Source organism: Lathyrus oleraceus, chromosome 1 (genome assembly GCF_024323335.1).
Source record: "Lathyrus oleraceus cultivar Zhongwan6 chromosome 1, CAAS_Psat_ZW6_1.0, whole genome shotgun sequence".
NCBI classification, from domain to species: domain Eukaryota; kingdom Viridiplantae; phylum Streptophyta; class Magnoliopsida; order Fabales; family Fabaceae; genus Lathyrus; species Lathyrus oleraceus.
Window position 1 is genome coordinate 451,152,405 of NC_066579.1, and position 13,745 is coordinate 451,166,149.

Here is a 13,745-nt window from a genome sequence, read left to right on the forward strand (position 1 = left end):
CACACCTAAGTGATTGGAAAAAATCCCTTAGGAATACAATCATAGAAATCCTCATTCTCCTCTTTTTATACTTGAACCACTAGAGCCAATGCTTGAGGACCAATGTAAATGAGAAATGCAAAGTGAATGAATGATATGAATGCTAGGGTAAAAATAAGGGTGTGGCACCTATGTTCAGTTAGCTCGAAATAAGCGTTCATCCTACAAAAGGATTTTGGATGATGGAAGAGATGGTTAAAGAACCAACGAGGTTTTCGGAGTGGTAGTCACTCACCTATGGATTTTATGTTTGTAGCCACACAAATTTGTTCTTGTTGAGGATTTTTCTTGATCCTTCTATTTTTATTTTTGTTTTTGCTTTCCCTTATTTTTGTCTGGACTGATCTTTGGAATTGCAGTTCATCGGGATGCCCTAATTTTTTCCTAAGTCACTTGTTTTCAAGTTTCGACTTAGCGGGCTTTTCTTTTGCTCTTTTTTTATCTTTTGATTTTTCATATCTTTTTTGTGAATAAATCGTGTGACATCTGTTTGTTTGATTTCTGAGGGTTGTGACTAACTCGTTCTTTTTGTTGGTGAAGGATATCTATTGAGGATTTTTGAATCTCAACCTCACATGAGGGGTATGATATGATCGATCCTCAGATCGGATGCTTCCATTTTTGAAATTTCAACGCAAGGTCAAACCAACTGAATACTACCTATGACTTTTAAGGCCCAAATGGGTTGACTAGGGATTATCTTCCTTATACCTTCGGTGTTTAAGGATTAAACCAATGCCTTACATCATCAGCAGAGTTTTATTCAAATCATACAGATAATGATCTCGTGTCTTTTGATTTCATCATTCTCTTTTTGATTTTTCTAGATCAAATGTATGATATTGATAAAAAGTATGAACGAACACGAATGGATTTGTTCAAAAAATGCATATTCATTTCATTATAATTCATATTCAAAAAACAAATAAGTTCACAATTGAACAATACATTGATAAAAAATAAAAACTTTCAAATGAAAAGATTGAATGTTGAAATGATTGTGGGACTGATTAACCTCGTTATCACCCATAGATGCAACCTCTTTGAACCCATATTTGCTTCTGTCTTCACTGGTCATGGTATTGCAGATGTGCCTGCCTTCTGAGGCATGGGGTTGCACAATACATTCAGGTCGTTTGGGTGAACATGATAGCCTTCGATTCAATCAAGTCTTGCACCTTATACTTCAAGGCTCTGCAATTCTCAATCGTATGCCCGGGTGTCCCTGAGTGAAACTCACATTTGGATTTTGCAGTACAACCCGAAGTGAGAGGTATTAGAGGAGGTCCCAACTCTTTGAATTAAGCCAATGAGTAATTGAGAAACTGAGGGAGTAGTTGACGGTGGGATATGGGATCAATCCTTCTTTCTGGTTCCCTCTGTTTCTATTGTTCCGAGCAGGTGGTTGATTTGGGTCAACTTGAGCCTGTGGAGGCTGTTGATATTGAGGTTAGGGTTAGAAGGGTTATTAATACTGATGTTGAGCCTGGAAATGTTGTTAATATTGTGATTGTTGATACTGAGATGGATGTGGTTGGGTTGCAACAACATTCAGAAGTGAGTAATATGGCATGAGGGACAAAAGTGCCTGTAACTGAGAAGGAATCTTAGGAACAACAGTTTGTGTTGACATCTAGGAAGAGTGTGTCAGACTGAGATTGATCAATCGGTTAGGAAATCTGAACATATTGAACCCCTAATGGCACATAGGGTGCCCCAGGATAAGTAAATTGAGGTGCAATAGTGGTGGAAGATGCCCCTGGGTAGGCAAAAGGTATTCCAAAGTTTGTAGACCAGAGTCCTTGGTATTGAGTAGCAGGATGGACAATTGAGGCAAAAACTGGCACCTGAAGTGGATGGCGCTTATACTCAAACTTGTCCTTGATAGTATTGGCAGGCGTGAAGCATATCAACTTCTGATTGACGAGCTCTTGGACTTTGTTCTTGAGAATGTGACAATCCTTTGTGGAATGACCTACATGTCCTGTATGATATCCGCATACGACATTAGGATCATGCTTAGAATGGAAGGGAAACTTGGAAGGTTTGATATCTTTAGGAACAATTGCCCTAACATTAATTAGTATAGACAACATATGAGTGTAAGACACCAGGATTGGATCATATTGAAGACGTTTCCCTTCTTGACAATTAGTCCCTTTGCTGGTTTGCTTTTGCTTCCTTTTCTGATTTCCTTGAGCGGGCTCTGATGTGGTAAGAGATATTGTTCTCGGGGAGGAAGTGGTAGAATACCTGCAGCTGCATTCGAGATTACATCAACCTTAAGTTCATTCTCAGTTTGTTCATCAGTTGCAACTTGATCTGAGCAGTCCATTGTCAAGTTGTCTAGGAATGGCTTCCAAAGTCACGTCGTCACTACCTTTAACAAAACTCAAACTCTTCTTGCACATGGTGCTCTCATATTTCCCATGCTCCAAGATTCTTCAGCAATCAACGTCATAAAATTATGGTCTTTTTGGTCAAGGAAAGGACAAGGTGAGTATTTTCTGGTTGATATGCATGAAATACAGATGCATGAATGCATATGTTGTGGATGGAATGCAAATAATTATGCAACATCCATATATTTAAAGGTTTTATGGCACGACAAATCAAGTTCAAAGGTCTGGTATGTACACAGGAACACAATAACAGTATGCAATGATGTATGCACAATACAACATATCAGAAATGTATGCACAATAGAACATATTTTGGATAGTCTACATATACTACTTAACGCAGGTCCACAGGTCCGATTTAACACGAGAACAAAGGTAGGTAGGGTCTTGGTTTCCTGCAAAAACCTAATATCCCTTCACAAGTATGTACTAGTCTTCAAAAGGAGGTCCCTAAAAGGTCCCTAGAGCCATGGATCCAAATTGAGATACCATTGCCTATGACGAATGACTCGTCCGACAATGATGCTCCCAAAAGGATATACTTTGGGTGTGAAGTCTTGTGTCAACCATGAACGAGGACTAACTCCAAGTAGGTTTTCACGACTATAGTCACGATATTATCCTGTGTTTGTGCTCAAGCTCGGGTATAGAGCTCCTCTCATGTAACATCAACCCAACCCCACAGAGAGTACAATAACAATATCCAGAATATAATGCACATGGATATCGAAAGAAATAAAGAAATCAATAAATAAACATAATGATGAAGCAAGTAAAGCATAAAAATAAACACCCAAACAAACACGGAAACAGACAAAACTAGGATCGACTCCTAGTTGCAACGAGCAAGGACTCCCCAGTAGAGTCACCAGCTGAAGCTAGCGGGAAATATACCCAAACGCATCGCACGATTGAACATATAATAGAGTCTCCACCAAAATTTATTTATCCCAAAAGAGGGAAAGGAAAATATCGATAAAATCCAAGGGAAAAGAGAAACGAGTAAGGAAGTTGGTTATGCAAGGGGAAGTTATCAGCACCTCTCACATCCATGGTACTCCATGGAAACCATTTTGATTGCTCTTGCTTGGATGGATGTTGCTATCTTCATGTACCTACAAAATAGAAAATGGGTTAGAAAAAGAGTGCTCGAGGAGGATTGGGGCCCTCATGCTTATGTATTCATTGTGCAATGAGAAATTTAGAGCCTCGTAGTCCGTGAGCCAGAGAAAGAAAGGGGGAAAAGCAAGAAAAATGCTCACCAATGATTCGCATCCTCATTCCTACGTATCCTCATAGTGCAATAAGGAAGTCAGAGCTCCGTAGTTCGGAGGACGATGACTGAAAGAAAGATTGATCGAGGGTGGTGTTTAAACCGAAAAAGGATAGAAATTGACTAAAGCAGTGTTTAAACCATAGGAAACAAGATTATGGTGTTTAAACTAAGAAATGAACATAAAAGTGGTGTCAAAACCAAGAAAGGGGTGTATAACCATGAATGTGTCAACCCAAATTATGGTGTTTAAACCAAAGAGAAAAATAAAGTGGTGTCAAAACCAATAAAATGGTGTATAACCATGAAGGTTTCAACCCAAATTATGGTGTTTAAATGAAAGAGAAAAATAAAGTGGTGTCAAAACCAAGAAAGGGGTGTATAACCATGAAGGTGTCAATGCAAATTGTGGTGTTTAAAGAGAAAAAGAAAGGTGGTGTCAAAACCAAGAAAGGGGTGTATAACCATGAAGGTGTCAATCCAAATTGTGGTTTTTAAACCAAGGAGAAAAAGAAAGTGGTGTCAAAGCCAATAAAAGGGTGTATAACCATGAAGGTTTCAACCCAAATTATGGTGTTTAAACCAAAGAGAAAAAGAAAGGTGGGGTCAAAACCAAGAAAGGGGTGTATAACCATAAAGGTGTAAACCCAAATTGTGGTGTTTAAACCAAAGATAAAAAGAAAGTGGTATCAAAACCAAGAAATGGGTGTATAACCATGAATGTGTCAACCCAAATTATGGTATTTAAACCAAAGAGAAAAAGAAAGTGGTGTCAAAACCAAGAAAGGGGTGTATAACCATGAAGGTGTAAATCCAAATTATGGTGTTTAAATTAAAGAGTATTGAGACGGGAGCCACGGGGCTAGCTGCAGACTTGATAGTGACTTGACTTGAATTACACTAAAGTCTATGAACAGAGATGAATACTCTGAGAAACTGGGTCATTCGTCTCGTACCTAAAATATTCAGAATAAGGATATGAATGCTCCCTCTCACCCTTTCTCTATTTCTTAAGGCTCGTGGCATGCAATCCTTGTCAATGTCTAACAAGTTGTTGAAACAAGTTGTTAGAGATACTCTGTGGGGATGAGGCAGGTGGCTGATGCCTTGACTTGAGCTTGAGGTCTTGTACTTGTTGGGAAACTTGATCTCCAAAGCAATAGAAACAAGTCCCATGAAAGGACCAAGAGACTTATGGTCACTTGACAAAGACAGGGGGAATGCGTGCAAAGTCAAAGAATGTAGTTGATCAAATGGAATTTGATCAAGCTAAATCAGAGGGAAGGAGATGGATAAAACATAATGCATGATCATACAAATACTAGCATTTAGTTTCATTGTTAGGTAGCCCAAGAGTTAGCCATGTGGGTGCAAAAGTGTATTAAGTGTAGGTCTCATTGTTAGGTAGCCTAAGAGTATGCCATGTATGTGTTAATGTGTGCTAACCTAAAAAAATGAATGTGATAGTAGAGACATAAGATAATGAATAATAAACAAGATGACAAGGTCACAAGTTCAAAAGTTAAACAGGTGAACAAGGTGTAGGTGATCAAGAGGTCAAAGAGTCCAAGGTCACTTCAAATCAAGCATATGTCTAGTTCCTAAGTCTAAAGTATCACTCCAAGTCAAGCATGGGTCTTAAGGATCAAGTCTATCCATTTTATCATGTTATGATTCATAGAGATTGTCAAGCAAACCAAGCACAAGATAAGAAGCATACAATGAATAAGAAAAAATGAATAATGTATGAAGTGAGATGATGAATGAAACATAAAAGTAAATTGCAAGAATAAAAGTTGCAAGAATGTAAAGTGTTAGAGGTTTAGAAGTTAGATGTTAGGTGTTGGAAGAAAAACTCAAGTCATCACAGTAGGATCATCTATCAATAAGTCAAAGGACTTAAACATATGCTACACCAAGGGATGATCTATCACTAACTCAAAGTATCCAAAATATGGTCAAATGACCAGTTATCAACATATTGAATTAGAGAAGATTGAACCAACCGAGGGACCATCTATCAATGATTTTAAATGTTGAAGATTTGATTAACCAAACAATCGCTCAAATCAAAATCAAAGGACGCACAAAATTGAATTAGAAGTTGAAAGTTAGTAATTAATAGTTAGATTGCAAGGAAATAAGATAAAGAAAAGAGAAATTAAAATCAAATTAAAAAATGCATTATATAAAAAAAACTACAGTTAAAAAAAAAATACGCAATATTAAAAAAAAATGAATAAAAACAACTGCAGGGGGTGCAACGCTGGTACATTGTGATATGAACAACAATCCCTGTGCTTGGGCCTTGGCTATGCCCAAGAGCTTCTGGGTTCCACTTGAAGGGTGTGTGATGATGTACAAATTACAATTCGGGCCTAAGGCCTTCAAGGCTCAAATATGAAGCAAGCAACAACAAGAAAACTTAGCCAAGGTCACACGCGAACTTAACTCCTTCCACGAACGTGAACACGAATTCATGATTCAAATTGAAGGTTCAAACTCTAAAATCAAACAAGAACTGAGTCAAAATCTGAGTTCGCCAATCACTTCTTGCAAACGTGATTCTAGATCTTCAATCGAACTCCAAAACAGTCACGAAATCGCATTGATTTAACTCCTCGCCTTCGATTCGATTCGCCATGACTTAGATTCGGTGGTTCAAGTGAGATTCGAGTGCGAATTATGAAATTGGCAAAAAAATTGTGGATGCTCAGAAGAATTACGCGAATAAATGAGCTCGAAGCACCTACTGAATCTGCGTCGACTTCACGGGCAATGCTTCGTCCTTCTTCTTCTTCTTCAATTCTCTTCTTCTTCAATCTACGGCTTGCGCTGTTGCTGTTTTACCTCTGCGTTGTGGTTATCGTGTAGCAGTGTGGTTGTGACTAGGAGCAGGATTTGAGAATGATGGAGTTGTGGTGAGTGATCAGTAACGAGTGTAGAATGAATCTGAAAAGGAGACAACAATTTGAACTGGGTGTAGACTGATTTATAGCAGTGAGGGATTGGAGGGGCAGATTAGGAATTGGATGAAGGTTTGTTAGGGAAATCTGTTGTGATTAATCTAGCTTGAAATTAGTGAATTTATGAAATGCAAACTTGAATTTATTCACGTGGAAATTATGCAGTGTGAATGTGATTTAATTTGTGAATCGGAAATTGATGCAACTTGAATTTATGTGTGAATGAAGTGTTGATCTATTGATTAACTTATGCATGTTATGTGATGCAATGTGAATCAAATGCTTGTTATGCGTGAATTCTGATTTTGATGCAACTTGGTCATTTTCACGTGGAGAATTTTTCATGAGATAAATGTGTCTCGAGTTATGAGTTGGAAATTGTTTAAATGCAATGCTGAATTTTGTTAGTTTGTGCGTGAAATTGATTTTGAGTTATTGAATGTTGTTGTGAGTATGATATGTTTTTAGCTTGTGAAATTGGTTTTGAATGAATGTATATGGTATTGTAAGTGTAGTATATGTATGTGATGAAATGTTATGCTAAATGTTTGTGTATGGCTTGAATGGAATTCAAATGATAATGGTGTTTTTGCAGGGCATATAAGCATGTGTGGATGAGCAAGGATATGGTTAGGCATTCTTCCTAAACTGAAAGAAAGGCTATGTAACATGATGTAGTAGTAATGCATGGACTTTGTATGGACAATGTGCAAATTTAATGCAAGCCACCTTTTGTACATCAAATTGGTTATCTTGTTAAATTGAACTTATGTATGCAAATGTCAATGCAAGCTTTGTATTTATTCTAATCTAATGTTTTTCTTGCTAAATTAAAACCGTGTGCAAATGTTAATGAATTAAAGCTATACTTTGTACATCAAACTTTAGTCATCTTTGTCAATCCAAAAAAATTATGTATGTAAGTGCAAGCTACGTAATAAATTGTACATAACCCATATAGATCAATTTGAATCTCATTAATGCAATGAAAACATAAGTGACAAATTACTATAGCAAGTGAAAATAGATTGAACACGTGGACCATAAACTAAAACTTAAGACAACCACAAATAGGATTGTTGACTTTGGTCAACTTAGGCACAAATGCAATTGAATGTGCAATGCAAATGAACATGATGTAGGATGAATATTGTGGACCATGAATGAGTTATGAGCCTAAATGGAAACAATGAACTTGAACAAATTTACTATGAAAGTATCAAAATTCAATGAATTAAAGAACCCATCATGAATGACCCAAGGCCTTAGATCCAATAGAATCAATAAGTACAAGTGCATGATGCATCACACAAATGATTGGATGATTTACCCTCTTAAGTTAGGGTATCATGTCAAGCAGTAAGGTCATGTTAACAAGCAACAAGCATCAAGCATCATGGCTCAAGAGGCAAACTCAAACCATATGGCCCTTAGAACCAGAGTTTCACAAGATTAACGCAAATCAAATGAACAAGGACAAACACCAAGGCCCCACAAGCGAGCTCATATCATATGCCCCATAGAATTAGGGTTTCAAGATTAAGTAATGAGTCGTGAACATGGAACACCCCACAAATAAAAATTAAGGTTCAGGCTTGATCCATATGAATACAAGGTCATGAACCCTAGGCATGGCTAGGTATAAACAACCACAAACCCTTGAATCTATGAAGATGTTTGCAAATGCAAACATGAATGGATGGTAAATATGTAATTGGCATGAATTTATGCAGATGAATCTTAAACCAAGAGTCAGATGGAAAATGAAAAGGGGAGGGAAAATTTTAGGGTATGACAATCCCGATGGACCAAAAAAAGAAATGTCCATGCAAAAGTTAGGGATCAAATAAAAAAAAATACAAAAGTCCTCTAAGTTGAAAACTCAAAAGGGCGACTTAGAAAAAAATGGGCATCCCGGTGGATGGAAAAAAATAAATGTCCATGAAAAAATTAGGGATAAGGGAATTTAACTACAACCCTTAAGCCTACTTCATCACGGCTTGATCTCAGACGACCAAAGATTGATATAATCATCGTCAAACGAAACAAAGTGTTGGAACCTAGATCTTACACTGGATGGTAGCCAATGTTGTAACCAATGGAAAAGCACACAAATTTCCCATTGCCATTTACTTTTGTTTTTTGATTTTTGCAATTTCCTCTTCAAGAATTTTTGCATCCTTGTACACACATCATATGTACAAAAAAATTAAAATCAATAAAATTCATTTTTTCTTTACCAATTGCTTTTCAATGTCATTTCTCGTATTTTGTTTGCAAAATAACTGTTTATTTTGATCACATAATGCCACAAAACATCGAGAATAATAAAAGCTAAAATTAAAGGGAAACTTTGTGCATTGTTTTGATTACCGGGAAAGTTTTAAAGGGTGATTCGTAGTCTATAGTAAATGCTTGATATACGGAAGCATCTCAATGACTGCCTAGTCAAATCACACACCTTTTCCTCCCCAGCAGGATCAGGTTGAAATCTCCAACAATGGTGGTAACATGAAGTATTCCTCTTCACTACAAGTTCTTTGATACAGATATTGGCGAGTTGAACTCTACTCTACACCAGAAGAGTTTTACCCTTGTGAATATCATTCATCTGCCACAAAATAACCCACATTGCTACATAACATACATAACCTCATGAAAAAATCAAACATACATTGCATATAACATGCATATCGATTCTTTTCCTTTGCGACTGATCTATTTCTCCAACAGAATATTCCAATCAATCCCCAACAGATGAACTTATAAAAGTTTACCTGTCATTCCATGTTCCTAATACATTTATCCTCCTCACATTACGACCATACTCAACGGGATTTTTTTTTGGATATTCTTGTATTTAATCCTCTTCTACCTTGAACACCCGAAAATCTATCACAATTCATGCATTCAGGTTAAAGAAGATTAAATAGGGGCAGTTGTCATACTAAAAAAATCTCCCCCCCCCTTTTCACCTTTCATCTGACTTTTGATTTGAGATTCATCTACACTTATTTCATGTCAAATGCATTCATATCATCCATTGTATCAACATCGTCATAAATTCAAAGTTGTGGTTATTTATACCTAACAAGAGCCTAAGGTTTTCCCAAGGATCATGCCCTAGGAGTTGTGGTGTTACGGTTGATGTGGAAGGCATATCCTTTGAACCATGACATGAAACCCTAGTTACTGATTCTTGGTAATTACAGACCTTTTAATTTGGATATGTTTGTAGAGCTTTATTGCTTGGTTTGTGATCTTGGTTCATGTGGTTTGCATCTTGATCTTGGATTAAGTATGAAACCCTAATCATGAGTGCTTGACATTTGTAGACAATATGGTTTGTCTATTGATATTATGATTAAAATCCTAATTCATGGAAAGAGGTTAGTTGGTCATTTTGGTTTGCATCGTGCCATTTCCATTAGAATCATTCATCAATTTTTCTATTGGTATTTGGAATCAATCATTTGTTTATCATGGTTTATGACATGGTGATTTGTCTGATGATTCATTTGGTCCAAAGTTTTGTTAGGCATGTTTTCATTCAACTATCACAATCCATTTAAAGATTCATAGTGCATTCATTGATTCTTGATTCATAATGCATTCCTAGTCCATTGATTCATGCTTCATAGTGTATTGATTGGCTCATGATTCATAATGCATTTCTAGTTCATTGATTCTTAATTCATGATGCATTCATAGTCCATTTATTCAAGTTTCATAGTCCATTCAAAGTTCATGATTTCAAGGGATATTCAACATGATTTTGGAGGGAAAATTTCAATTTGAAATTAAAGCATTTTGCATTGAATCATAAAGGACTATTTTTCATTCGAAATTATTAACCATTTACAAATAATTCATACAAAAATTTACAAAAAAAACTTGATTTTGACCTACAATTGACTTTGGACAACTGTTGACTTTCTGGTCAACCATTTGACCAAAGTCAACTCATCTAAACCCTAGCCCTAGTTGTTGATGTCTACTTTGATTCTTCATTCTCCATCTTCTCTTTTAACTTCATGGGCAAACTTCCCTTGTTTGCAAGCTACCCATGTTTCTCCAAGCCATGCCTTGTTATCCAAGTTTCACTATAGTATGTTGAAGCATGATCCAAGACCAGCCTTGCATCACCAAACCAACAATTCAATCAATTGCTCAATCAAGAAGCTAACAACAGCTCTAACACACATTTCATCAATGCACATCACAAGCATAACCTAAGAACCCTATTCTAATAAGGCAATAAGCCCACAAGCATTCATTTATAACATTGCAAGCATACATTCATGACAAACATTCACTGCAAGTCATTTAACAGGTTGCTGCACATATTCACTAATTAACCATTCCATTTCACTTGACCAAACTAACTCCACTTTCGATTTCCAAATCTGACTAACAGGTTTTTTCCTGTAACTGATATTTCTTTTCAAAATTTACTAACAACATCAATCTAACAGAAGTTAGAACGAAGTTCACCCTAACATTCAATGCCCTGACTTATATATTCACTAAAAACAAACTGCATAACAGAAACAAGACAGTTCATAAACACATCCATTCTTATCAACACATTGCATAAACTAACAACAAAACTCTTAACAAAAGCTTCCCTAACATAACTAACTTTTCAGGCTAGCTAACTAACTACATCATAAGCAAATTCATTCAACATTCATTAACAAAACAACTTGATAACAGACTCTAATCTAACAGTTGAAACTAACTTGCACGAGTCCTAGCATCAAAAGATTCAATTCCAAGCTCAACTAATCTAACTAGATTCAATCCATATCTAACAGAATTTCTAACAAACTGATCCTCACGCATCCCTATAATTAACGGAGTGGTCACTCCAAACTGAATTGAATTGGTTCTAATTAACAGATTAATCTATGTTAATATCCAACCTCTATATAATCCTTCACCCTCCCAATCATTGAGTGGTCTCAGATTCATTCACATTCTCTCAGAATTTCACACTCTCTCAATCCTCTCAGAATTACCATCACTTCTCAGAAACTCTCTCTCAATCCCTCACTCTCATTCGTACGCATCAAACAACCATAGCAAGAATCACTATAGAATTGAAGAAGAAGAATAAGTGGAGTAAAAGAAAAAAAGAGAAAAACAAGTTCAGAGTTGAGATTCCATACCTGCATTCATCTCCATCTGCATCTTCGAATTTCAGCTCGCACTCAGAAACCACTCCTTTCCTGCATGTAGGTCTTGGTTCTTCAACTTTAGTCATAGTTCTCGTTACCATCATGTAGGGAGAGAGATGAGGAATCAAATCTCTAACACTAGGGGCCTTGATTCCTCCATTTAAGGATTTAATTTATGATTTTCGAAGCTAGGGTTCATGCTTGATTCATTTTAGTTAGGCATTTTGGTTAGAAATTGAGTGTAATTGGGATTGGATTGAGATGTAGGATGTTGGGACGAAGGGATTATGTGTTGAATTTATGTGATTTAGGTCTCCACCGCCGCCAGTGGCGAATTCCGGCGCGACGGAGTTTGTTTCTCAGGTGGAGGCAGGGTGAGAATCTTGAATGAACATGAACACATGAACTTTTGAACTGATGGTGAACACGTATCTCCTTCCCTCTCTCATTTGTGTTTGTATTGGGCTTCTTCCCCTAATCCCATCAATATTTCACTCAATACACCTCTGAATTCTATTAAACCCCACATGATGAAGCATACAATAGCCATTGGGCCTGCCTGAGGGGCCAGGTGCCCTGAAGGACTGTTTACACCCTACCCTGTTTTCAGCAGTACACCCCCTCTTCTTTCTTTCTATTTTTTTCTTTTACATTTTATTTTTATTTTTATTTTTGATAAAATTGATTTTAATTCATAGTTTAGAAAATAATAGAATTAACATTAATTCTTTCTTATTCTTTTAGATTTAATTGGATTTTAATCATAGTTAGTTTATTTGTTTGAAGTTGATCTTTTTATGATTAACCTTGTAGTTAATCGCTAATCAATAACATTGCCATGTTCCCCTAGTTCTAAGATATTTTTTAGAATTATAAGATTAGTTTGATTTTATCAATCCTTAGGGTTTTAGGTCATTAATTCCTTGTGCATGATTTGTCAACTGATTTCATCCTGATTGATTAAGTTGATCAAAGTTCGCTTTGATCAATTAAAATGTTTGATTATGCTCATTTCCTTTGTCTAAGTCAAGTGATAAGAAGTCTCTTGATCACTTGAAAAAACTAATTCTCTAAACTGGAGCTGCTTTGGATATCTCAAGACCTCAATTCAAGTTCAAGACTTCACACTTCAATCAAGTCAAGACATTGCAGACAGACTAGACATTAGATTATTATTCAAGCACAACAAAGGTCTTGTATTAACACTTGTCAATTATGATTCGAACTGTGCGTCATGATACTTAAACAGTAGAGAAAGGGCGAGAGGGAACATTCTTATCCTCATTCTGAATACCTTTGGGTACATGACGAATGACCAAGTTAATCAAAGTATTCACCTATACTCATAGACTTTAGTGCAATTCGAATCAAATAATTGTCAAGTCTCTTTATTTACAAAAAACACCCCATCATCAGGGGAAATAAAAAATAATATTCTTCGTCAACTTGTCAATTATGATGAGGATTACACGCCATGATCCTTAAGTAGTAGAGAAAGAATGAGAGGGAGAACTCCTACCCTCATTCTGAATATCTTTGGATATGGGACGAGTGACTCAGTTGCTCAAATTTTTCACCTCTACTCATAGACTTTATTACAATTCAAATCAAACAATTGACAAGTCTTCTTCTTCAACACTACAACAAGCTTTATCTCTTTTTTTTCGGTTTAAACATCACTTTTGTTTCCCCTTTGGTTTAAACATCAGTCCCCTAGTTTAAACACCATCTAATTGGTTTAAACACCATTTTTCCGGTTCAAACACCGATCCTTTGGTTTAAACACAACTCTTACTTATTTTATTGGTTTAAACACCATTCTTATCGTTATTTTATCCGGTTTAAACACCGCTTTATCACTTTCTTAGTTTAAACACCACTTTCA

The 13,745-nt window shown here is 36.3% G+C and overlaps 1 long non-coding RNA gene across 1 annotated transcript; it reads right to left on the reverse strand.

The window, feature by feature from the left end:
• Positions 1–10,488: 10,488 nt before the first annotated feature.
• Positions 10,489–12,336, reverse strand: LOC127083242 (uncharacterized). Its single transcript, XR_007788352.1, has 2 exons — positions 11,852–12,336; positions 10,489–10,816 (listed from the first exon to the last, which is right to left on the reverse strand). It is a non-coding gene; the product is annotated as an uncharacterized LOC127083242 (long non-coding RNA).
• Positions 12,337–13,745: the final 1,409 nt, after the last annotated feature.